This window comes from Miniopterus schreibersii (genome assembly GCF_964146895.1).
Source record: "Miniopterus schreibersii genome assembly, chromosome: 1".
Taxonomy (NCBI): Eukaryota; Metazoa; Chordata; class Mammalia; order Chiroptera; family Miniopteridae; genus Miniopterus; species Miniopterus schreibersii.
Window position 1 is genome coordinate 120,567,491 of NC_138101.1, and position 21,365 is coordinate 120,588,855.

At 43.0% G+C, this 21,365-nt stretch overlaps 1 protein-coding gene across 1 annotated transcript in view; it reads right to left on the reverse strand.

The window, feature by feature from the left end:
- CCDC3 (coiled-coil domain containing 3) overlaps positions 1 to 21,365 on the reverse strand; it is an 86,189-nt gene that overhangs the window by 2,847 nt on the left and 61,977 nt on the right. The gene's annotated exons all lie outside the window — the stretch shown is intronic.

The window sequence follows — 21,365 nt, forward strand, 5'->3', positions numbered from 1 at the left end:
CCATGAACTGGCTCCAGCCCCTCTCAGGCAAAGGATCTCAGAGGAGATATACCAACGGCCAACAGGTACATGAAAAAGTATACACCATCACTAATCATCAAGGAAATGCAAATCAAAACCACAGAGAGGTATCACCTCACTCCTTAGAATGGCTACCATCAAAAACACAAGCGATAGGTTATGGTGCAGAATGATGACACAGGAACATCCTGAACTCTCCTCCTTCCATGGACACACCAGATCTACAGCTCCATACAGAACAGTTTCCTATGACAGAAACCCAATAGCTACATGAGTGATTCCTACACATCGGGCGAATGAGAAAAAAATCCCACATTGAAATGGGAAAGAGAGGCTGAGACCCAAGGTTGTCATAAACCCCTGATGTGGTGACCCACAGCGGGAGGGACTCAACTCCCAGCTTTTCCCTGAGCACTGAAGGGTCTGAACCGCATGATGGGGGCTCCAACTTTTAAGACCTGCATCCGAGAGATGAATCTCCAAAGAAAGCCAGTGGGGCTGTGTCCATAGGCTACAGCAAGCTGAGAAGCAGTTCTTACAGGGCTCGCACATGGAATCACCCAGTACAGACTGAAAAGCATCCAGTCTTTCGGTGAAAGAGGCCTATTTGCTTATCTTAAAGCTTCAGCCTGAGACGCTTCTAATTAAGTGATACCTGAAGGCCTACCACAGTCTTCTCCAAGCACTGTGGACTCAGCCTTGCTCCAGGTCACAGGGACCACACATCTGGTGCCCCAGTGATTGTACCTAGGGGACACCCCCTTGATCACTTGGTTCTGGTGGCTATTGGGGCTCATGGTTGCAGATCCCATAGGACTGTAGAAAGTAGAGAAACAGTTCTTAACAGGCTGCCCCACTCAGGGCACAGTGGGCAATATTGTAGGCAACAGATTGAAACCGTTTGTGATCTGGCACAGTGAGAACCCCAGGGCCTTCAAGCATATTAATAAGGTGCCCTCCTGAATTGTTACACCAGCGAAGTGGAGAAGTACTATGGGGAGGACATCTTTCAAGATTTTCTTTATTGTTGACAATGCTCCCAGACATCCTCCTTTTACTTACTGATCTTCATCCCAATATCGAAGTGGTGTTTCTTCCTTCAAACGCAGAACCTCTTTGATGCAAACAATGGAGCAAGGAGTTATAGCAGCTTTTAAAGCCTATTCCCTGAGAAGGACCTTTGCCTAGGCCATTGCTGCCACTGAGGAAGACACTGATGCAATTCTCAAGGATCACCACCTCTATGACTGAATCAAGACCCTGGCTTGGGCTTGGAATGATCTGACCAAAGAGTGTATGAATGGTGTCTGGAAGAAGATACTCAAGGGATTCATCCAAGATTTCAAAGCATTTGCCAAGGATGAGGAGCCTGCAAAAATCAGCAAGGCTATGGGTGAGGATGACACTGAGGAGCTCCTAGAGCTGGTTCCCAAGGAAGTGACTGATGGGGAGTTGTCGGAACTGGAACAGGAACACATAGCTGAAGAAGAGGCAGGAGCAAAGGAAACTGCAGGAGAAGCAAAGCAGAAGCCCCAAGAAAATGCACCGTGAAGGGCTTAGCAGAAGCTTGTGCAGCCCTCAAGAAGCTCCTTAAAATGTTTGAAAACATGGATCCCTCACACCGAAAGGTTTTCATTAATAGAGAGGAATGTTCATGTTGCGTCATCTACGATGAAAATCTATAATGAAAAAAAGAAACCAAGCAAACCACCCTGGACTTGTTTCTGAAAAGAGTGGCACCTCGCTCAAGCAGAGCCTCAGGCAGGCCCTCAGGAGGTGTTCCAGAAGGAGGCATTGTTGGTGCAGGAGAGGACAGCTCCCCAGTGTAATTGCCCCAGAAGACCTTCCAGTGGGACAAGGTGTGGAGGTGGGAGCCAGTGATATTGATGACCCTGACTCTGTGTAGGCCTAGGCTAATGTTTGGGTCTTCATTTTTAACAAAAAAGTTAAAAAGTTTTAAAAAAGTTTTAATAGAAAAATCTCATAAAGATATGAAGAAAATATTTTTGTTCATGCATGGAATAAATAATGAAAGAAATTGGTAAAAAAAGGAAAATATTTTTGTACAGCTATAAAATGTCTTTGTGCTTTAAGCTAAGTGTTATTACAAAAGAGCAAAGTTAAAAAGTTACAGTAAGCTAAGGTTTATTTAGAAAGAAAAATATGTTATAAGTTTAGTGCAGCCTAATGTTCAGTGTCTGTAAAGTCTACAGGATGTACAGTGATGTCCTAGGCCTTCACATTCACTCACTGACACCCAGAGCAGCTTCCAGTCCTGCATGCTCCACGCATGGTAAGTGCCCTACACAGGTGGACCGTTTCTTATCTTTTATACTGTATTTTTACTGTACCTTTTCTATGTTTAGATATGTATAGATACACAAATATTTACTATTGTATTGCATACCGTAGGGAATTGTAATACAATAACATGCTGTACAGGTTTGGAGCCTAGAAGTAACGGACATTTAGCCTGGGTGTGTAATAGGCTATACCCTCTAGGTTTGTGTAAGTGCACTCTATGATGTTTGCACAATGACAGTATTGCTAATGACACATTTCTCAGAATGCATCCCTGTCCTTAAGTGATGCCTGACTGTAGTAAGGTGAAGACTTAATCACATACAAAGCCATTATGAAGGTTAAAAGATAAAAGTAGTAAAAATAACTATACCTACAATAATTTGTTAATAAATACATAAGACACAAAGATGTAAATTGTGACTTCAAAAACACAAAACAAAATGTAAGCCTCTTGGTAACCACAAAGCAAAAACCTATAGTAGATAAACAAAAGATAAAGGAATCTTAATCATACACTATGGAATAGCATCAAATCAGAAAGGAAGAACAGTTACAAAACAGCCAGAAAACAATTAACAGAAGGGCAATAAGTACATACCTATCAGAAAGTACTTTGAATGTAAATGGATTAAATTCTCCAATCAAAAGACACTGAATGGCTGAGATGATTAAAAAAAAACAGACCCAACTATATGCTACCTATAAGAAACTCACTTCAGCCTTAAGTTTATACACAGACTGAAAGTAAAGGGATAGAAAAAGACATTCCATGCAAATGGAAACCAAAACAAACCGGGCGGAGCTACACTTACATCAGACAAATAGACTTTACAACAAAAACAAAGAAGGGCATTAAATAATGATGAAGGGATCAATCCAGCAAGAGGTTATAACATTTGTAAATATTCATGCACCCAATATAGCAGCACCTAAAGATACAGGCATGGGCAAAAGTAGGTTTACAGTTGTAATACAAGAATAAACTGTGTTTCGTGTACTCATAACTGTAAACCTACTTTTGAACACCCCTGTATAAAGCAAATATTAACACCTAAAGGGACCAATAGAAATATAGTAATAGTAGGGGAGTTTAATAGCTTACAATGGTCAATGTATAGATCATCCAGACAAAAGATCAATATGTAAACATTGATCTGAAGCCACACATTAGACTAGATGCACTTAACAGACATATCTTGAATATTCCATCCAAAGACTATAGTAGCCGTGGCTCAGTGGTTAGAGCATCAGCTCTTGGACTGAAGGGTCTCGGGTTTGATTCCAGTCAAGGGCACGTACCTTGGTTGCAGACTCGATCCTCAGCCCCCATCAGGGAGCATGAGGGAGGCAACCAGTCGATGTGTCTGTCACACACTGATGTTTCTCTCTCTCCCTCTCCCTCTCCCCACCCCCCTTTCTGTCTCTCTCGGTCCCTTCCACTTTCTCTAAAAAATCAGTGGGGGGAAAATGTCCTCAGGTGAGGATTAACAACAACAAAAAAGAAATGAAAGAGGAGATGTTAAACTGATACCACAGAAATACAAAAGATCATAAGCGATTACTATGAACAATTACATGCCACAAATTGGACAACCGAAAAGAAATGGGTAAATTCCTAAATATACAACCTGCAAAGACTGAATCATGAAGAAACAAAGTCTGAACAGACCAATTACTAGCAAGGAGATTGAAACAGTAATCAAAAACCTCCCAAGCAACAAAGTCCACCAGACAGCTTCACTGGTGAACTCTACCAAACATTTAAAGAAGCATTAATACCAGTCATTCTTAAACTTCCAGAAAAATAGAAGAGGAAAAACACTTCCAAACTCATTTACAAGACCAGCATTACCCTGATACCAGGTGAAAATGGCACAAGGAAAGAAAATTAAGGCCAATATCCCTGATGAACATAGATGCCAAAATCCTCAACAAAATATTAGGAAACTGAATTTGGCAATACATGAAAAGTATCATACACCCTGACCAATGGGGTATATTCCAGGCATACAATGGTTCAACATCTGCAAATCAGTCAGTGAGATACACCACAAACAAATGAAGGACAAAAGTCATATGCTCCTCTCCATAGATGTAGAATGAGCATTCGACGAAATGGAACATCCATTTCAATAAAAACATCTGCCATCTTTAAAAGAATAAGGCAGTTTCATATGAAAGGCACAGTAGCAGTATCCAAGTTAGGTTGTTAACATGAAATCAAGGTACAGAACAGTGTGGATGGTGAGATATGAATGCAACATGTACACTCCATATGCATATACTATCTTTGGAAAATATATTTAAAAACTGGGAAGGATAGCTCTGTCCAGAGAGCAGAGGGGACAGGGGTGAGAAGACTTATTTTTATTGCGTACCCTTTTGTAATTTCTGAATTTTGTACTATATGCTAGTATGTATTATTTTTTTAATTCTAACCTCATCTCTCTCCTCCTACCCATTCTACATGCTACTATCAAGAATAAGGTTTCTAAAGTAAGGCTTGAGTTGCAGGTCACCTCTGCTTAGAAATATCCGTCGATCCCCAACATCTCTGCAACACAGTGAACTGGAGAAGGGTCGCCTGCCTTGGTTTGAGTACTGCCTCTTCCACCGAGGAGCAGTGTGACCTTGGCAAGCTTCTTGAGCTCATGATAGTGGGGTCTCTGCTGCACCTGCCAGGCCCCCTTAGGGACTAAGGGAGTTGCTTCCCCGGCTTCCTGGAGTGCTGACAGCCCTCGCTGAGTCTCTCTCCAGAAGCTGCCCCTGACAGAGCTGCCTCGCTCCCGTCACACCTCCTTCCCCGCGGGGCCCACATCCAAGGACTGCATCGCAATCCAGCTCTCCCTCTGCCCAATTCTAGCTCTTTCCTCTCCTTCCCTTCCCCTCCTCCTGTGTTGATCCCAGAAGCACTCAGGAAAAGACAAAAACCTCCTGACACTACTCAGTTCGGTCTGCTTCCCAGAGAACCCAGCCTGCAGCTCTTGCTTTCCTCGTGTGTGCAGTGGGAGAATCATGGTCCCATCATATAGGGTTTTGCAAGGACTTAATAAGCGTTACTTCAAAGTACTCAGGAACCACACCCTGCACTGGTGTCTGAATGTATCACACCAAAATTCATGTTGAAATCCTAATGTCCAATGTGATGGTGTTCGGAAGTGGGGCCTTTGAGAGGTGATGAGGTCATCAGGGGAGAACCCCCATGAGTGAGATTAATGTCCTTACAAAAGACCCCACAGAGCTCCCTCATCCCTTCTTCTGCCACCTAAAGATAGGAAGTCTAAGACCTGGAAGAAAGCCCTTCCCTGACCGTGCTGGCACCCAGACCTTGGACTCTGGGCCTCTAGCACTGTGAAAAAATAAATTGTTTGTAAGCCACCCTGTCTGTGGAATTTTGTTACTGCAGCCTGAATGGACTAAGACATGTAAATGTTCGCCAAATGTTACGGCATCTTTTAAAATCCTTAACCTTTGCGATTAGACTTTGCCTGTCTTCAGGCTTATTTTTCATCCCTCCGCTCATCCACTTTATGCCAAAGCAGCCTGTCTCCTGGCTGTCCCCCAGTACATCCTGTTCTTTCCCTTCTCTGGGCCCCACCACTTTTCCTTCCTCCTGGAGACCGTCTCCCTCGCCTCTGTCTGGCAATGCTGTAACCATTCTGCGGGCACCTCCACTGCCCTTTCCACAGGCCTCCACTTGTACATCACGTCTCCTGCCCCCGTGTGTCCACAGTGCCCCTGCAGCATCCGTACAGTACACACCAAGCACCACGCAGCATCAGGTGCACACTCAGGGCAGGCAGCTCCGCCTTGTTCTTTGCAGCCTTGTCGCCCTGGCCGTTTTAGGCTTACAGTACAAAATCGGAATCAAGTTAAGTGTTCTCAAAATACCTGTCATTTAGTAAAGAGCTATGGCCTCTGGGGGCTGCCACTGTTCTGGGGGGAGACCACACACACAACACTGCCCTCTTCTGGCCAAAACAAGCCCCCTCAAAAAGAAAGGAAGGGCACAGGAGGCTGGACAACTCATTACAGTTGACCCTCGCACAACACAGGGGTTAGGGGCACTGGCCCTGTGCAGTCAAAAATCTGAATATATCTTTTGATTCCCCCAAAACTTAGCTGTCTCTTGGTATCCACAGGGGATTGGTTCTAGGAGATGCCCAAATCCAGGGATGCTCAAGTCCCCTATATAAAATGTCATAGAACAATGCACACAGTGGGCCCTCCACATCCGCGGTTTCCCAAACACAGATCAAAAATAGTACAGATATTTATTTTTTTCATCTGCATATAAATGAGCCTGTGCAGTTCAAACCCATGTTCAAGGGTCACTGTATCTGAGGTTTAAAATGGCCAAATACCAGGCCAAACACTTTTTAGCCACTCTTTCACTAAGTCACTAAGAGTTATAGTTATTCTTCAATGAAGGACAGGGTGAAAGGCCAAGCAACGTCTATTAAAACAAGAGAACTGATTTTTTCATGGCTGTTCAAAGTTTGAAAGGCCAGAATCCAGTATGCTGGAACAGAGCATCAAAGAGAAGATTAAGTCATGTTTTATGAATCTCTTCAAAAGCTGCATTTTAAAATAATAAGTAGAAGCAAACAGTAGGATGCAACAAGATCTGTACTCTTGGGGGGACTTCAGTGATCACTTCCGAGACATCAGTGCTCTTCATACGCATCCCTTAGACCAAGGGGCCGGCTCTCCCCTAGTCTAGAGAAGCTACAGCAAGAGGACACCTTAGTGATGGCCTAAAGAAACCAAGACACAGCAAAAAGATGCCTGGAAGTGTGTATGTGTGGGGCTGGGGGCTGGCGGGGGGAGTTGTTAACTTGGGTTGGATTGGATGACTGAAAATCTTAGTGAAATTTGTCATTCTCAATCCCCACAGCCACTCTTTGATAGGGGTAAGGTCTGAGTGGCAGTAGAAAGACACAGAAGGACTAGTAGTAACCTGTCCAGTGTCGCCAACAGTAAAGCTGTGCCCCACGGACCCTTAACCAAGCCTAAGGTCTTCATCTCCGCAGGGAAGTGGGCTGTGTCACAAGCAGGGAGACCCTAGGCCCTAGGAATAGAGGCTAACCCCATAATATGATGAAGTCTCTGTCAACAGTGTCTCAAGGGGGCCCCCTGAATCCTGACCACTTCAAAAGAAAATCCCTTTTCTTTTTCATCAAAAAAGCACTAATTTCTACACAAAAGCTGTTACTTTCAAATATGTGTGTTTCCTTAAGAAACTGTCCTTTCTCTGGAATACTTTCAATGGCATTAATCTCTTTAGAAAATTGCTTTTAAAATATATATGTATATAAAAGGTCAAGACATTACTTGCTCATTTAGCTTGTGGTATTTTTTAGTAAGCTGAGAAGAGGAAGAGAAAGGCCAGGCCAAGCTGAGACAGGTACTACCACATTTTCTTTGAAGAGGAACCCAAGAGAAACAAATGATCCCATCAGGTGGCCCAAAGCAACAGTTCCTAATGCCCAGCCCCTTCCTCAGGCCCCTCACACCAGTGCTGACGGACTAAGGAGAAGCACACGCCTGTCAGATGTCTGAACACCCCCAGCAGTCGCCTGTAGCAGGTTTGTTTTTCCCAGCAAAGCTCCATGCCGCCCATGGGGTGCTCGCTGTAGGGTGGGTGAGAAGATTGTCTTAGGGAGCCTGCTCTTTTGTTCTCAGTAAGACAAAAGGTAGACTGGGATAACCATTCCTTATCTTTTTTAAAGAATACCTTTAAAAACTAATCAACAAATGTTTATTGTAGAGAAAAATTGTTTTAATTATGAAACAAAAAGAAGGAATTAAAGTCACCTAATTCTATTGCACAGAGGTACTGTTGACATTTTAATATCCTCTGCCTGGGATTGGCCTTAGGCATAGAGATAAGTATTTTAAACATAATTAGAATCATGCCATTATTGGATTTCCCATTTGACTGTGTCCCTTTGTCATTTTATGACTGTCTTCCAGACTTTAGCTTGTACACTTCCCTTGAGCATTGCACTGGAAGCTGGGGAGGCCGTCAGGTGGCTGTGCCTCGCCACCGTGAACTGCAAGACCGATCCCAGTTGGTAATCCTCCTCCCATGGCCACGAGCTGACAGGGAAGGATGCTGAGACGGGCGTTTTTGCATCTGTGAGGCTGAGTGCTTTTAGTGTGGCCTTTTGCGGTGGGGGTGGGATTACCTGTCTCCAACAACAGGACACACGCGTGGAGAGTGTTTCACCTGTACCTTTACCTAAAACCCTGTGTGTTCTCTGGTCTCTCCAGGAAGCTTAGGTGCTGTGGGAAACATCCACAGTCAAGATCATGAGAGGTAAAGGAGCTGTATCTATGTTACCATATACAATCACCGCTAAATGATTTGTAAAGAAATCATTTCTAAACAGTTTCAGCTTCCGTATGTTCATTCATTCCAGCAAGAAGCATTTATTATTCCATGCCTGCACAGTGTGGTACAGAAAGTTTTCCTGAATTATTCGGCCATATACCAGTAATCTCTGTACCTAGCTAAATAAAAAGTACATTACAAATTACTATTTCACAACAGAGCCTACCAAATGCTCACTGAGAGGATTCTTGCCTTTATGGCTGCTTTTGACTTAAATAACCACCTATAAAGACAAGACAAAGTGTACTTTCTGAATTGTCAAAAAAGAAGGGAGGAGAGTCCAACAGCAACAGCACAAACAGCTTGCCTTTTTAAACACTTTGTTCCTATTCTTGGGATTCAAAAAAGGGAAGGAAAAAGGAGAGAACTAAAATCTAGAGCAGGGGTTAGCCAACTATGGCCAAATGTAGCCCACCACCTGCTTTTGCAAATAAAGTTTTATTGGAACAAAGCCACGTTCATTTGTTTACATGCTGTCATGGCTACTCCATGCCACAGTGGCAGAGTTGAGTAGTTGCTACAAAGTCTGGTCCAAAAAGCTTAAAATATTTACTATCTGGCACTTTACAGGAAAAAAAATCCCAAACCCTAACCTTGAGAGGGGCTCAAAGCAAATGGCGATGCCAAGGCAACAGCTGACAACTGGATGAGTTTGGAGGGAAAGAGCCAAAGAATGAAAGGAGGGTAAAGGGACAGGGAAAGCCCCTGGCGCCAGAGGCTCCCAGGCCCCTCGCCGACCCCGCCTCACCTCTTTCACACTACGTACTGTGAAAACTTTGATTTGTGATTACTGCTTTTGGCTGCCAGGCCCTGCTCAAGTTCTCAACAACCCCTGCCAGCAAGGATCCTTTCGACTCCATCTCAACCGACTGCTGCCAATTTCAACCCTCCAGATGGAAAGGAACAAAACAGCTCTTTCCAAAATGACAGGCAACGGTTTCGAAAATGCTTCCCCAGCGACACTGCAAACATAGGTTCCTAGAACCTACAAATGTGACCCATGAAGGTCAATGATCAGTGTGGACATAGGGGATCGGCTACTCCAGACACGCAGTTTGCCAGTTCTGCTAAGTTTACGTTGCGCTGTTTTCTGACCCGGCCGAGGGCGAAGCCAAGATTCCTTCACTTTGTGCGACTGGGGTGTTCAGGGGCGGGTGGAAAGCTCGCGGGCCTCAGGCCAAACGCTCCGCACCACCGTCTTCAGCCCCTCGGGACAGATGTGTGAGGAGGTGGGAGGCAGGGTCAAGTAGTGCAGAAGGGTTTCCTGATGGATTCAGCCCCACCAGGCTGGATGCCACCCAGAGCTACTGGAAAAGCTTCCAAACCACAGAAGCGACAGCAGGGCAGTTCTTCTGAGGACTCAGGAGAAAACCCTGAGATTCCTGTCACTGTATTTGACTTGGTAGCTGGTTCTCTGCTCCACCCAAAGTCCAAAGAGTTGTCTCCCTGTGCCAGGAGCCCAGCGGAAGGGAAGCAGGTGCCCAGACAGGCTGTGGCTGGAAGGTAAGGGGAGTGAGAATGAGCTGGGAGCTGGGGTCAAGCAGGGAGTCCGGAGGCAGCTGGGCAGGAGTGCTCCTCCCCGCAGCACTGACTCCGCCGCGCCCCTCCCGCCACTTGGCCCCCGCAAGCAGGAGGCTATCCAGCATCTGGGGCAAGAGCAGGAGCAAATCTGTTCAGAATCAGGCAGTGCAATGCCATCCTGGCTCCCCCATCTGACATGGGGCCTTGCTTAAGTTAATGAAGCTGCCCTCGCTCAGTGTCCTCATTTATACGACAGGGATAATAATGCCTCTGCCATAGGTTTGCTTTGAAGATTAAATCAGATGATATATGTAATGATTTGACCTAGCACCTGGCATAGAGTGAACAATAAACGGAGTTTTTATTATTATTCATTCTGAGTTTGAGCTTTCCTGATCTAATTGCTACTCCCTGACTAAACTAGGCTCTCTCAGTGAGCTGCACCTTTGCATGTGTAGATAGGTCCTGCTTAGAAAATCTCTACTGACACACAATCCTCACACTTTTATCCAACTCATGAAATTCTATTTATTCTCCAAGTCTCAGTTCAAGAGTCACCTCCTCTTTGAAGCCTTCCCTGATTCCTCCAGGCAGAGCCACATGAACTATCCCAATTCCATGTCAAATTTACTGCACTGTGCTCTGTTAGCAAGTCTCACTCTCTCTTAGACCATAAGCCCATCTTTACAAGGATTCTATCTTTTTACCTTTGCATCCAGCACCTAGCACACAGTAAGCACTTAATAAATGAAGGGAGGGTTGCAGGTTGAAACAGAAATAAGTTCAATGACTTTAAAATGGGCAACAAATGGAAAAGCAGAAGCTACCTTTGGAAAGTGGGTGCTGGGTTCACCACGAACATTGTGAAGTCCTGTTTCCGAAGAAGAAAGTCAGTTTTGACACCTGTTCTGGGAAGATCAGGAGCTGGCTTTCAATATTGCCGAAATTAGTGCATTTTTTTTTCTGATACCCTCCCACACCCCTGACTAAATTAGTTTGTATATCTCTGTACCAAATCCCACAAAAGTTGCAGGTCATGATGGAGATGAAAAGAGAGCACATTTTAGAGGGGTGATGCCAGATTACAGAAAACTTAGGTAAACTTAGGAGACAGGATCACGTCTCAGAGGCTGCAGCGAGGACGGAGGAAGGGGACAGATCTTCGACAGCAAAAGATGAATGGGGAATTGACCATCATTCAAACCAGGGAAGGCTGCACTGCCTTGGGCCAATTCCTGCTGTCACAGAAAGAAAGTTTTTTGGTTAAGTTCAGTTACAGAGAAATACATTTGTATCTTCAGATAAATCCACTACAAAGTGTTGCCCAAAGTGGGCTCTACATAGTACTCATCTCATGAGATGCTTGCATGGGGACAAAGGGGTTTTTCTAGTCAAAAAAAAGTTCAGAAATGCTGCATATTACGTCTCCCTCAGTTGTAATGTATTAACACGCCCACCACTGCACATTGGTCCTGACTTAAGCAAACCTCTGTGACTCTGTTTTACCCCAAATCTCATCTGACCATTGCAGAGCCCTCCAACAGACAACAGGAACTGATTACAAGCTGACAGATTTTTATTCTCTTGGCCTGGAGGCGGCCAGAGGCCCTGGCCAATCCGTTCAGCTATGGGCAGCCTGCTGCCTTTTCCCCAGAGAATTGTCCATAACAAAAATCTTACTGTTATAGTTGGAAATGACATAATGAGTCTAGGAGTTTAGTAACATTTAAAATAAGTTAATTTGAAGATATTTTAATCACCACTCGTCCAAAAACAATGAATGAATTTCTCACTGCGACCCACTGCTCTCTCTATATATTATTATTACCCAATTGTGTGCATGTAGTCGCACTGACAGGAACTGAACTTGTCCCATTCTGTGGCATTTCCATCTAAGTTCTGAGCTCCTTGTGGGTGAATCTATCTCTCACCAGGGAGTTTTGCAAACATAATTTTCTGTTGTTTATAATATAAAGAAGACGGGACGCACTATGCCATGGAATACTGATTCCAACTCACAACTTCTATAGACTGACTGAGGGGAGGAAATACTGAAACACAGATCCTTGGGGAAGCAGGCTGCTAGAGACCTCATTCAGAGCCCAGCATCTTCCGGGGTGCAGTAGAGAAAAGACTGCCAGGTAAAATGACAAGGAGGCTGTTTTCATTTTCTAGGATTCCAGAAAATCAGCATCACGGCAGAGGGGCTCCTCCATCCAGTCCCAGTTCTGTCACTGATGAGCCAGTGAGCTTGCTGAGTCACAGTCCTCTCGGAACCTCAATCACAGCCTCTGAAAAACATCTCCCCACCTTGATACCTCTGAATGTTTGCCGAAAGCTGCTTTGGACATTTCAGTCCCTAGCTGGCAGTCACGGCCAGGGCTGGGATTCCCTCCCATGAAAACAGCAGGCAGGAAACAGGCCCGCTACAGACTTGCTGATGCGGAGATTCCCTTGGGAGGGACTGGTGCTGCTCAGGCTCACTGGAATCTCAGGGTTTTGTAAAAATCTGACTACTGGCCTTTTGATGTGTGTGCACTCAGCCTCCAGGGTATCTTGAGCTGAGAGAGAGGACATATGAAAGGGCTGATGATGTAACCTCCTCTGCTAAACCTAGCAGTTGACAGATGTGCTACCTTTGGGGGTGGGGGCCAAGTTCATTCCTGCCCCAGGCCTGGGTGTGCCACCCACTGCTGAGTGAGGTGCACTGAGCGACTGATTGGCTTTCTAAGCTCCATGCCTCGGGTCAGCGCTGTTGCCCCAGGAAACAGCAGTAGGTCATTAGCCAAGTCAAAGCTTCCACCTTGCCCTGTGGGCCTCTGAGCTTGATCCAGGGTGATCTCAAGGCAGTCCCCTCTGATCTCAGTTCATGCTAGTGAAGCTGCTGAGACTGGGAAGTCTGGACCATGGACCATGGACCACGGGGGTCCACAAAGGAGGGGAAGCCTAGAGGAAAACTGACCCAGAGCCAACGCTGCTCTTTCTCCAACAGAACTGTTGGCCTGACCCCTCTCTGATCTGATATCCATTTCACTGGGGCCCTTCACAGTCATGGGTTCCACGTATTGGGGTTCAGTCTCCAGCCCTTCTCCTGCAAGGGAAGCTAAGGCCCAGGCTCTACTTTACATCCTGATGGCTGATGTGTTTTTCTGGCATGGTCACCACTGGCTGAAAACTCCAAAGGGCTCCTGCCACCCGCCCTACTGGGGAATGTGATGGAGATTTACGAGCTGTGAGCGGGCTCCTGTTTACTTCGCAGGGACTGATGACTTGTCCACACAGCCACATCCAGGGCCTGACTCAGCTGAAAGTCTGTTTGGGAGAGTTTTTCAAACCCAGATACTGGCTTTTCTGCTACTGAATTAAGAAGGGGCCCTATACATGCAAAAGAATGAGATGAGATTGCTATTTGACACCATACAAAAAAATTAACTCAAAATGGACTAAAGGCTTAAATATAAGACCTGAAACAATAAAATACATAGAAGAAAATATAGGCACTAAACTTGTGGACCTTGGTCTCAGAGAGGCGTCTGTGAACTTGACCCCAAAAGCAAGGGAAGTAAAAAGCAAAAATAAATGAATGGGACTATCTCAAACTAAAAAGCTGCACAGCAAAAGAAACACCAACAAAACAAAGGCAATCAGTAGGATGGGAGAAGATATTTGCAAACAACACCTCTGATAAAGGGCTAATTTCTAAAATATACAAATAACTCATACAACTCAACAACAACAAAATCCAATTAAAAAATGGGCAGAGGACCTGAACATATACTTCTCCTGAGAAGATATACAAATGGCCACGAGACATATGGAAAGATGCTCAACTTCCCTAGATACAAGAGAAATGCAAACCAAAGCCACAATGAAATACCGCCTCACATGGGTGAGATGGCTATTAGCAATAAGAAAGAAATCAGTGTTGGCGAGGATGTGGAGAAAAAGAAACCTCCATTCACTGTTGGTAGGAATGTAAATTGGTGCAGCCACTATGGAAAACAGTATGGATGTCCCTCAAAAATTACCATATGACCCAGCAACCCCTCTTCTGGGTACCTACCTGAAAAATTTGAAAACACTTATTCGTAAAGATACATGTATCCCTATGTTTCTTGCAGCATTACTCACAGTAGCTAAGACATGGAAGCGACCTAAGTGTCCTTCGATGAATGAATGGGTAAAGAACATGCGGGGCATGCACACAATGGAATACTATGCAGCCAGAGGAAAGATGAAATACTGCCATTTACGACGACGTGGACGGACCTTGAGAGTGTCATGCTGAGTGAAAAGCGTCAGATGGAAAAGCTCAAGAGCCATATGATTTCACTTGTCTGTGGGATATAAAACAGAAAGCAACAAAGGAGCAAACTCATAGACACCAGCGGGGAAAGTGATTGGAGACAGGCTTTGGGTAATGAGCACACAGCGCAATATACAGATGACGTGTTATAGAATTGTACACCTAGAACTTATATAGTGTTATTAACCAATGTTGCTGCAATAAATTTAATTTAAAAAGAAGAGAGCTGAGGGAGGGATTTAGTAGGACCTTGCTTTGAACCTAGTTCTGCCAGTGCTGGCTTGGCAGCTTTTTCCTTTTTTCACAAAAGAGAGACACTGATAATATTGTTCAGAATATGCATAGATTCACTTGGTAAATCTTAAAGCCACTAAATGTTAACTGTTATTCTTACATACTGCTGGGCTCTGTCGATAACCTCAAGTCCAGAATCAATTCTCAGTTAATATTTTATTAGGGAAAAATATTATTGAAAAACTTTTAAACAACAGATGACAAATGGATGCTAAAGCACGACAGTGACATGTTTCTGCCAACTTTCAGAGGCTGTCTTTTCTGGTTCGGTAACTGGCACAAGTCCTCACAAACTTGAAAGTTTCAATAACACAGGGCAAAATTTACATGTGAAGTCATTAGATTACAGAATCCCACACAGTGCAAGGTTATGACAAGACTCTGTGACAAATGAAAAATGGATATTAGCTGTGAATTATAAATAGGCCTTAATTCTTGTTCCATTTTACAAACAACCTAAGTTATTCCTAGCAACCTCTTCAACAATTTGCAGTTCCATCTTCCTGGGATGCTCTTCCATGATGCTGCATGGCAGGCTCATTCTCACCCTCTGTTGCCGATGTCACCTCCTCAAACATCTTTCCCTACCTCCCTCTGCATGGCCTTCCCTAATGACTATCTCAGCACTCTGCTTGGGCCCTAATAGCCTCAGGTTATCAGGTTTACTTATTAAAGGTTAATTGTCTTGCTTCTACTATACTATAAAACAATGTCTTTATCTCATTGTTACTGTTATGGCCCTACTGCCTAATAGAGTGCCTTACCCCAGTAAGTACTCAAAAGGGTGACTGTTAAATGAAATAATGAATTCTAAAAATATCATATGCTAGTTACTTTAAAAATTGGACTGCTGAAAAATAGAAAAAATTAAAAGTCACCTATCATTTCACCACTCAAAAACAATTTTCATTTCTTTTTTACTGGCATGATTGTTTTAACCTGGTTATAAACACACTACTTTCAATTTTGCTTTTTTAATTTTTTGCTTTTTTCATTTACTTAGTCATACCTTTTGTCAGGCACACAGGCTATTTCTGAATGTTGTACTCTTTTAAATAATGTAAGAGAAAATAAGACATCCTGCATTTTTCTTTATCAGAATTATTTCGTTAGGGTTGACACTTGGAAGTGAAATTATTAATTAGATTTAATAAACATTTCTAAGAATTTTGCTTTATGTTGCCAAATTGTTTTATAAAGCTATTATAATTTCATATTTATTTCTTTAATTTACTAGAATCTATTTGTGTATATGGTATGAGTATATAAATTTTTTCCAAATAGCAAATCAATGCACTCCCCACATTTTATTAAGTACCCCTTCTTTCCCCACAGATTATATAAACTCCTCCTCAGACTTCTGACTTATCCTTAAGTCTGATGGGACCTACTTCATCCTGTTTAGCTGTGGGTTAGTATACCAATACCATGTTGCTTTTATTAAGTTAGTTTTAATATATGATAGGATATTCCTCTTTTTCAAAAATTTTTGGCCAAGTTTTTTAAATCTAGAAGGATTCTATAATAATCTTAAAATTATAGATGGAAACTATGCAGCTGTACACATATTTTGAATGGATCAAAAACTATAGACTAATATTTGATGATGGCAATTTTAAAGATTAAGGTACATGCTTTTCTGATCTGTCTTCCTGCCCACCACTTTTTCTTATATACACTCTTGATTCTATCCTTGTCTTATTTCTAGTCAGGGAATAAAGCCATAAAATTTTATGTTTCATTCTGCATTTAACCTATAAAAGTTGTATTTTCCACTCTTCTCATTACCCATCTAGGAAAATATGCACAGATGTCCCTAGTGGGGACAAACAAGGATGGTCATTGCAGAATTGTTTATAAGATTAAAAAAGTAGAAACAATGTTCATGCCCTTCAAGAAGGGAACAGCTAATAAAAAAGCATGAAATCTTACCATTTGCGACAGCACAGGTATTATGCTAACTGAAATAAGACAGAAAAAGACAAGTACCATACGATTTCACTTATAAGTGGAATCTAAAGAACAAAATAAATGAACAAACAAACAGAAACTGACTCATACAGAAAACAGACTAATTTTTGCCAGAGGGAAGGAGGTTTAGGGGGCTGGATGAAAAAGGAAAAGGAATTAAGAAGTACAAATTGGTAGTTACAAAATAGTCATGGGGATGTACAGTACAGCATAGGAAATAAAGTTAATAATGTAGTAACAATGTACAGTGTCAGGTGGATACTGGAAATATCAGGGGGACCACTTTGTAAAGTATATGATTATCTAACCACTATGCTGTACACCTGAAACTAATATAAAATAATATTGAATGTAAATTGTAATTGAAAAATAAATAATAAAATAAAAATTTTAACAAGGGTATGTTTAAATGACTACAGCCCATCCACCCTATGAAATACTATGCAGAATTAAGAGATGAGGGGAAAGATCTCTTACATATAGACCAAATGGAGGGAAAAAACCCCACCAAGTTTTAGAACCATTCCTGTAATATGATACCACTTATGAAAAAAAAGCCACAAAACTAGCATTAAAGATATGTATTTTATTGCCCAATTCAAATACTGTGAAGCTAATACTTTTGAGCTCTGTTTAGAATGAGTCATTGGATTTGAAAGTAAATGACAATCCTTTATTAATCTTCCTTTTCATGTCAGTTGTGTGTTTTTTCCCAATCACAGTTTACATTCAATACAAAACTATTTGATAAGGGTGCACATGCCCTGGTCAGAGTCTTGAAGCATCTTTACCGTCAGCATGCTCATCTCTGGGGCAGGTCTGAGACTGAGAGTACAAAGGAAGCTGTGTTTTTATTTGTAATGCTTACATTTTTGCACAGATAATATATTCACACCTGTTTTTCTCACACAATTAGAAATTAATAAATAGTTTAAAAGCCATTCTCTTTGAAGGGATTATCGGCTCAGGGGTTCCATTCCTCTTGCGTGTGCCTTGGTGCCACAGGCCACTCAGTTCCTTCTGCAGGTGCTCAGCACAAACTCAGCCCCCACAGAGCACCTGGGTTATTAGCACAGGCACTTGGCCTCCAGGGAGATGTGCTATGACTAAGTCCTGGCCCTGCAGGAGTCACAAGGACTTGTAGATGCCATTTTAGGTAAGAAAAGCCAAGCTTAGGGATGGGACAAGCTCAGGGACTGGCACTGACTCAATCCAGGCACAAGCAGAATCTAGGCTTCCCAACCAGCCTCCCACAGGAGCAGCTGCTAAGCATGCTAACTGCCTGGGGACATCAAATGTAGACATGACCATCAGAGCTGTTCACGGTTGTGGGAGGGTGTAGTCATTCACCCAATGCACTAAGATCCTCAAACTTGGGACTTGATCTTCACTATATCCTGGCATTGGAGAAAGAATGACAACTACCATTAACTGAGCATTTACTACATGCCAGGCACTGTACTAGGCATTTTGGACATATTCTATTATTAAATGCTGACAACACCCACGCTGTGGTTGTACTATGCTCCCTATTTTAGAGATTATGACAATGAAGCTCAGAGAGCTGAAGTAACTTGCCAAACACTCCATGGTACGTGATGGAGCTTGAACTTGAAATCAGACCATCTATCTGAAAAGGTTGTGCCCCCCTGTTGTTAAACTCTGTGATGGAGAGATTAAAGATAGCAGTGGACTGAGTGTAAGCTACACTGACACTCTCCCGGGACCAAACTGGAATTATAACTAAAATATAGAAAAACCATTCTGAATAATCAACTGCAACTGAAGATGAGCTGGAGAACACTCCCATACCCAAGGAGGAAAAGTGGAGACCACACAGAGACTGGTAGGAAGTGTGGAGGCATGAGGGGGCTGGCTGGGTTCCCACAGGCAGCAGCTGAAGTTCCAGAGGGATCTCAGCTATGGGGGGTTCCCACTGAGGACTCTGGGGCCTAAACCCCAGGCTGGGCTTCCTAGCCAAGAGCACCAGAACTGAGAAAGGTACCCACATAACATCTGGCTGTGACAAGCAGTGAGGTTTCTGTCTGCCAGGGAGAGACAGCTAGAAATGCAGGCACCCTCTTAAAGAGCCAATGCACAAAGTTTTGTGTGCAGCCACTCACCTTGGGCTCCAGCAGAGGGAGGAAAGAGTGGACTGGAGCTGTGTGAGGAGAATCTAGAGTTGTGGGCTCTGGAGACAGAGCTCAGAGGGTACCCCTCTAGATTCCTGTGCTGAATCACTCCCCCATACTGCAGAAGATATCTTTCACAGGCAGACATTTACCTTCCAAGCAGCTTTTCTCTGAGGGGGAAGCAATTGTCCCACCCTGCTGGAAAACCTCTCCCCTTACCCTTTGGAGTTTTTGCAGCATGAGGCTCATTAAGAGAACCAGATTAATCAGCCTACAGGCAGAGGCAGGTCTCAGAGTGACTTGAGTTTTTTCTTGATCTGCTTCTGGACCCGGGCCTTGGAAAAGCAGACGTTGATGTGCATATTGGTCCTGTCCAAACACACCCAGCCCCAACAGAGGGGACCTCAAGCCATGGGTTGTTGATAGCTCCAAACAGGGTACTCAAGGCCAGTCACAAACAGCATCTGACATTGGCCGGCATCAGAGACCTTCCAAAAAGACTGAGAGTCCTAGCAGATCTACCTACTACATAGAAACAAACGCAAACAGGCAGCCAAAATGGGGAGACTAAAAAACAAGCCCCAAATGAAAGAACAAGAGAAGTCTCCAGAAAAAGAGCTAAATGAAATGGAGATAAGCAATCTCTCAGATAAAGAGTTCAGAATACTGATTGTAAGGATGCTCAACAGCATGAAAAAGATATGGAAACTATGAAAAAAAAAAGTCAGAAATGAAGAATGACATAGCAAAAATAAAGAATACATTGGAGGGAATAAACAGCAGATTAGAGGAAGCTGAGGATCAGATCAGCAAATTAGAAGACAGGGTAGAAAAAGTCGTTCAATCAGAGATCCAAAAAGAAAAAACAATTAAAAAACAGGAGGACAGTCTAAGGGAGCTGTGGAACAACATGAAATGTAACAATATTTACATCATAGGAGTGCCAGAGGAGGTCAAAAGTAAGCAAGGGTTAGAGAATCTGTTTGAAGAAATAATGGCAGAAAACTTCCCTAACCTGGTCAAGGAAAAAGTCACACAAGTTCAGGAGGCACAGAGAGTCCCGAGCAAGAAGAATCCAAATAGGCCCATGCCCAGATACATCATAATTAAAATGCCAAAAATTCAAGACAAAGAGAGAATCTTAAAGGCAGCAAGAGAAAAGCAATCTGTTACCTACAAAGGAGCCCCATAAGGCTGTCAACTGACTTCTCATCAGCAACTCTACAGGCCAGAAAGGAATGGCATGAAGTATTCAAGATAATGCAAAACAAGGATCTGAAACCAAGACTACTCAGCTATCATTCAAAATAGATGGTGAAATAAAGAGATTCCCAGACAAAAAAAAAAAAAGGCTAAAGGAGTTTATCACCACCACACCAGCATTGCAGGAATTGTTCCCACAGGCAACAGAGGGGACTGCTGTAATAATAAGAGGAAAGAGAGAGAGAAACATAGGCATAAAGAATTAAAATGGCAATAAATAAGGACCTATCAATAATAACCTTAAGGACTTTAAAGGAGAGATCAACAGCTATACAGTCATAGCCATGGACTTGAACACCCCACTGACTTCACTGGACAGGTCTTCCAGACAAAAAGTCAACACAGAAACAGTAACTCTAAATGGCACACTAGATCAAATGGATTTAATTGATATTTACAGAACATTTCACCCAAAAGCTGCAGAATATACATTCCTCTCAAGGGCACAGGGGTCATTCTCAAAGACAGACTACAGTGTTAGGACACAAAACAAGTCTCTACAAGTTCAAGAAGACCGAAATCATATCATGCATTTCAGATCACAAGGGCATGAAATTAGAAATCAACTACAGTAAAAACACTCAGAAACATTTAAACACAGGGAGGCTAAATAGCATGTTATTAACAATGAATGGCTTACCAATAAGATCAAGAAAGAAATAAAAAACTTCCCGGAAACAAATGAAAATGAACACATAACAACCCAAAATCTATGGGGCACAGTGAAAGCAGTCCTAAGAGGGTAGTTCATAGCACTCCAGGCCTACCCCAAAAAGCAAGAAAAATTTTTAGTAAACTATCTAACCCTACAATTTAAAGAATTAGAAAGCTCCCCTGTGAAGCTGTCCAGACCAGGGCTTTTGTTTGCTGGGAGTTTTCTTTATTTCTGCTTCGATTTCATCAGTTGTTATTGGCCTATTCAGGTTTCTGATTCCTCCTGATTCAGTTTTACATGATCTCACTCATTTGTGGAATCTAATAAACAAAATAGACTGAGGAACAAAATAGATCCAGAGACATAGAAGCAGGGAACAGACATAAATCTCAGTGGGAAGGCGGGGTGGGGGAGTGGGTGGGGAGAGATTAATCAAAGAACTTCTATGCATATATGCATAACCCATGGGTACAGACAATAGAGTGGTAAAGGCCTGGGGGG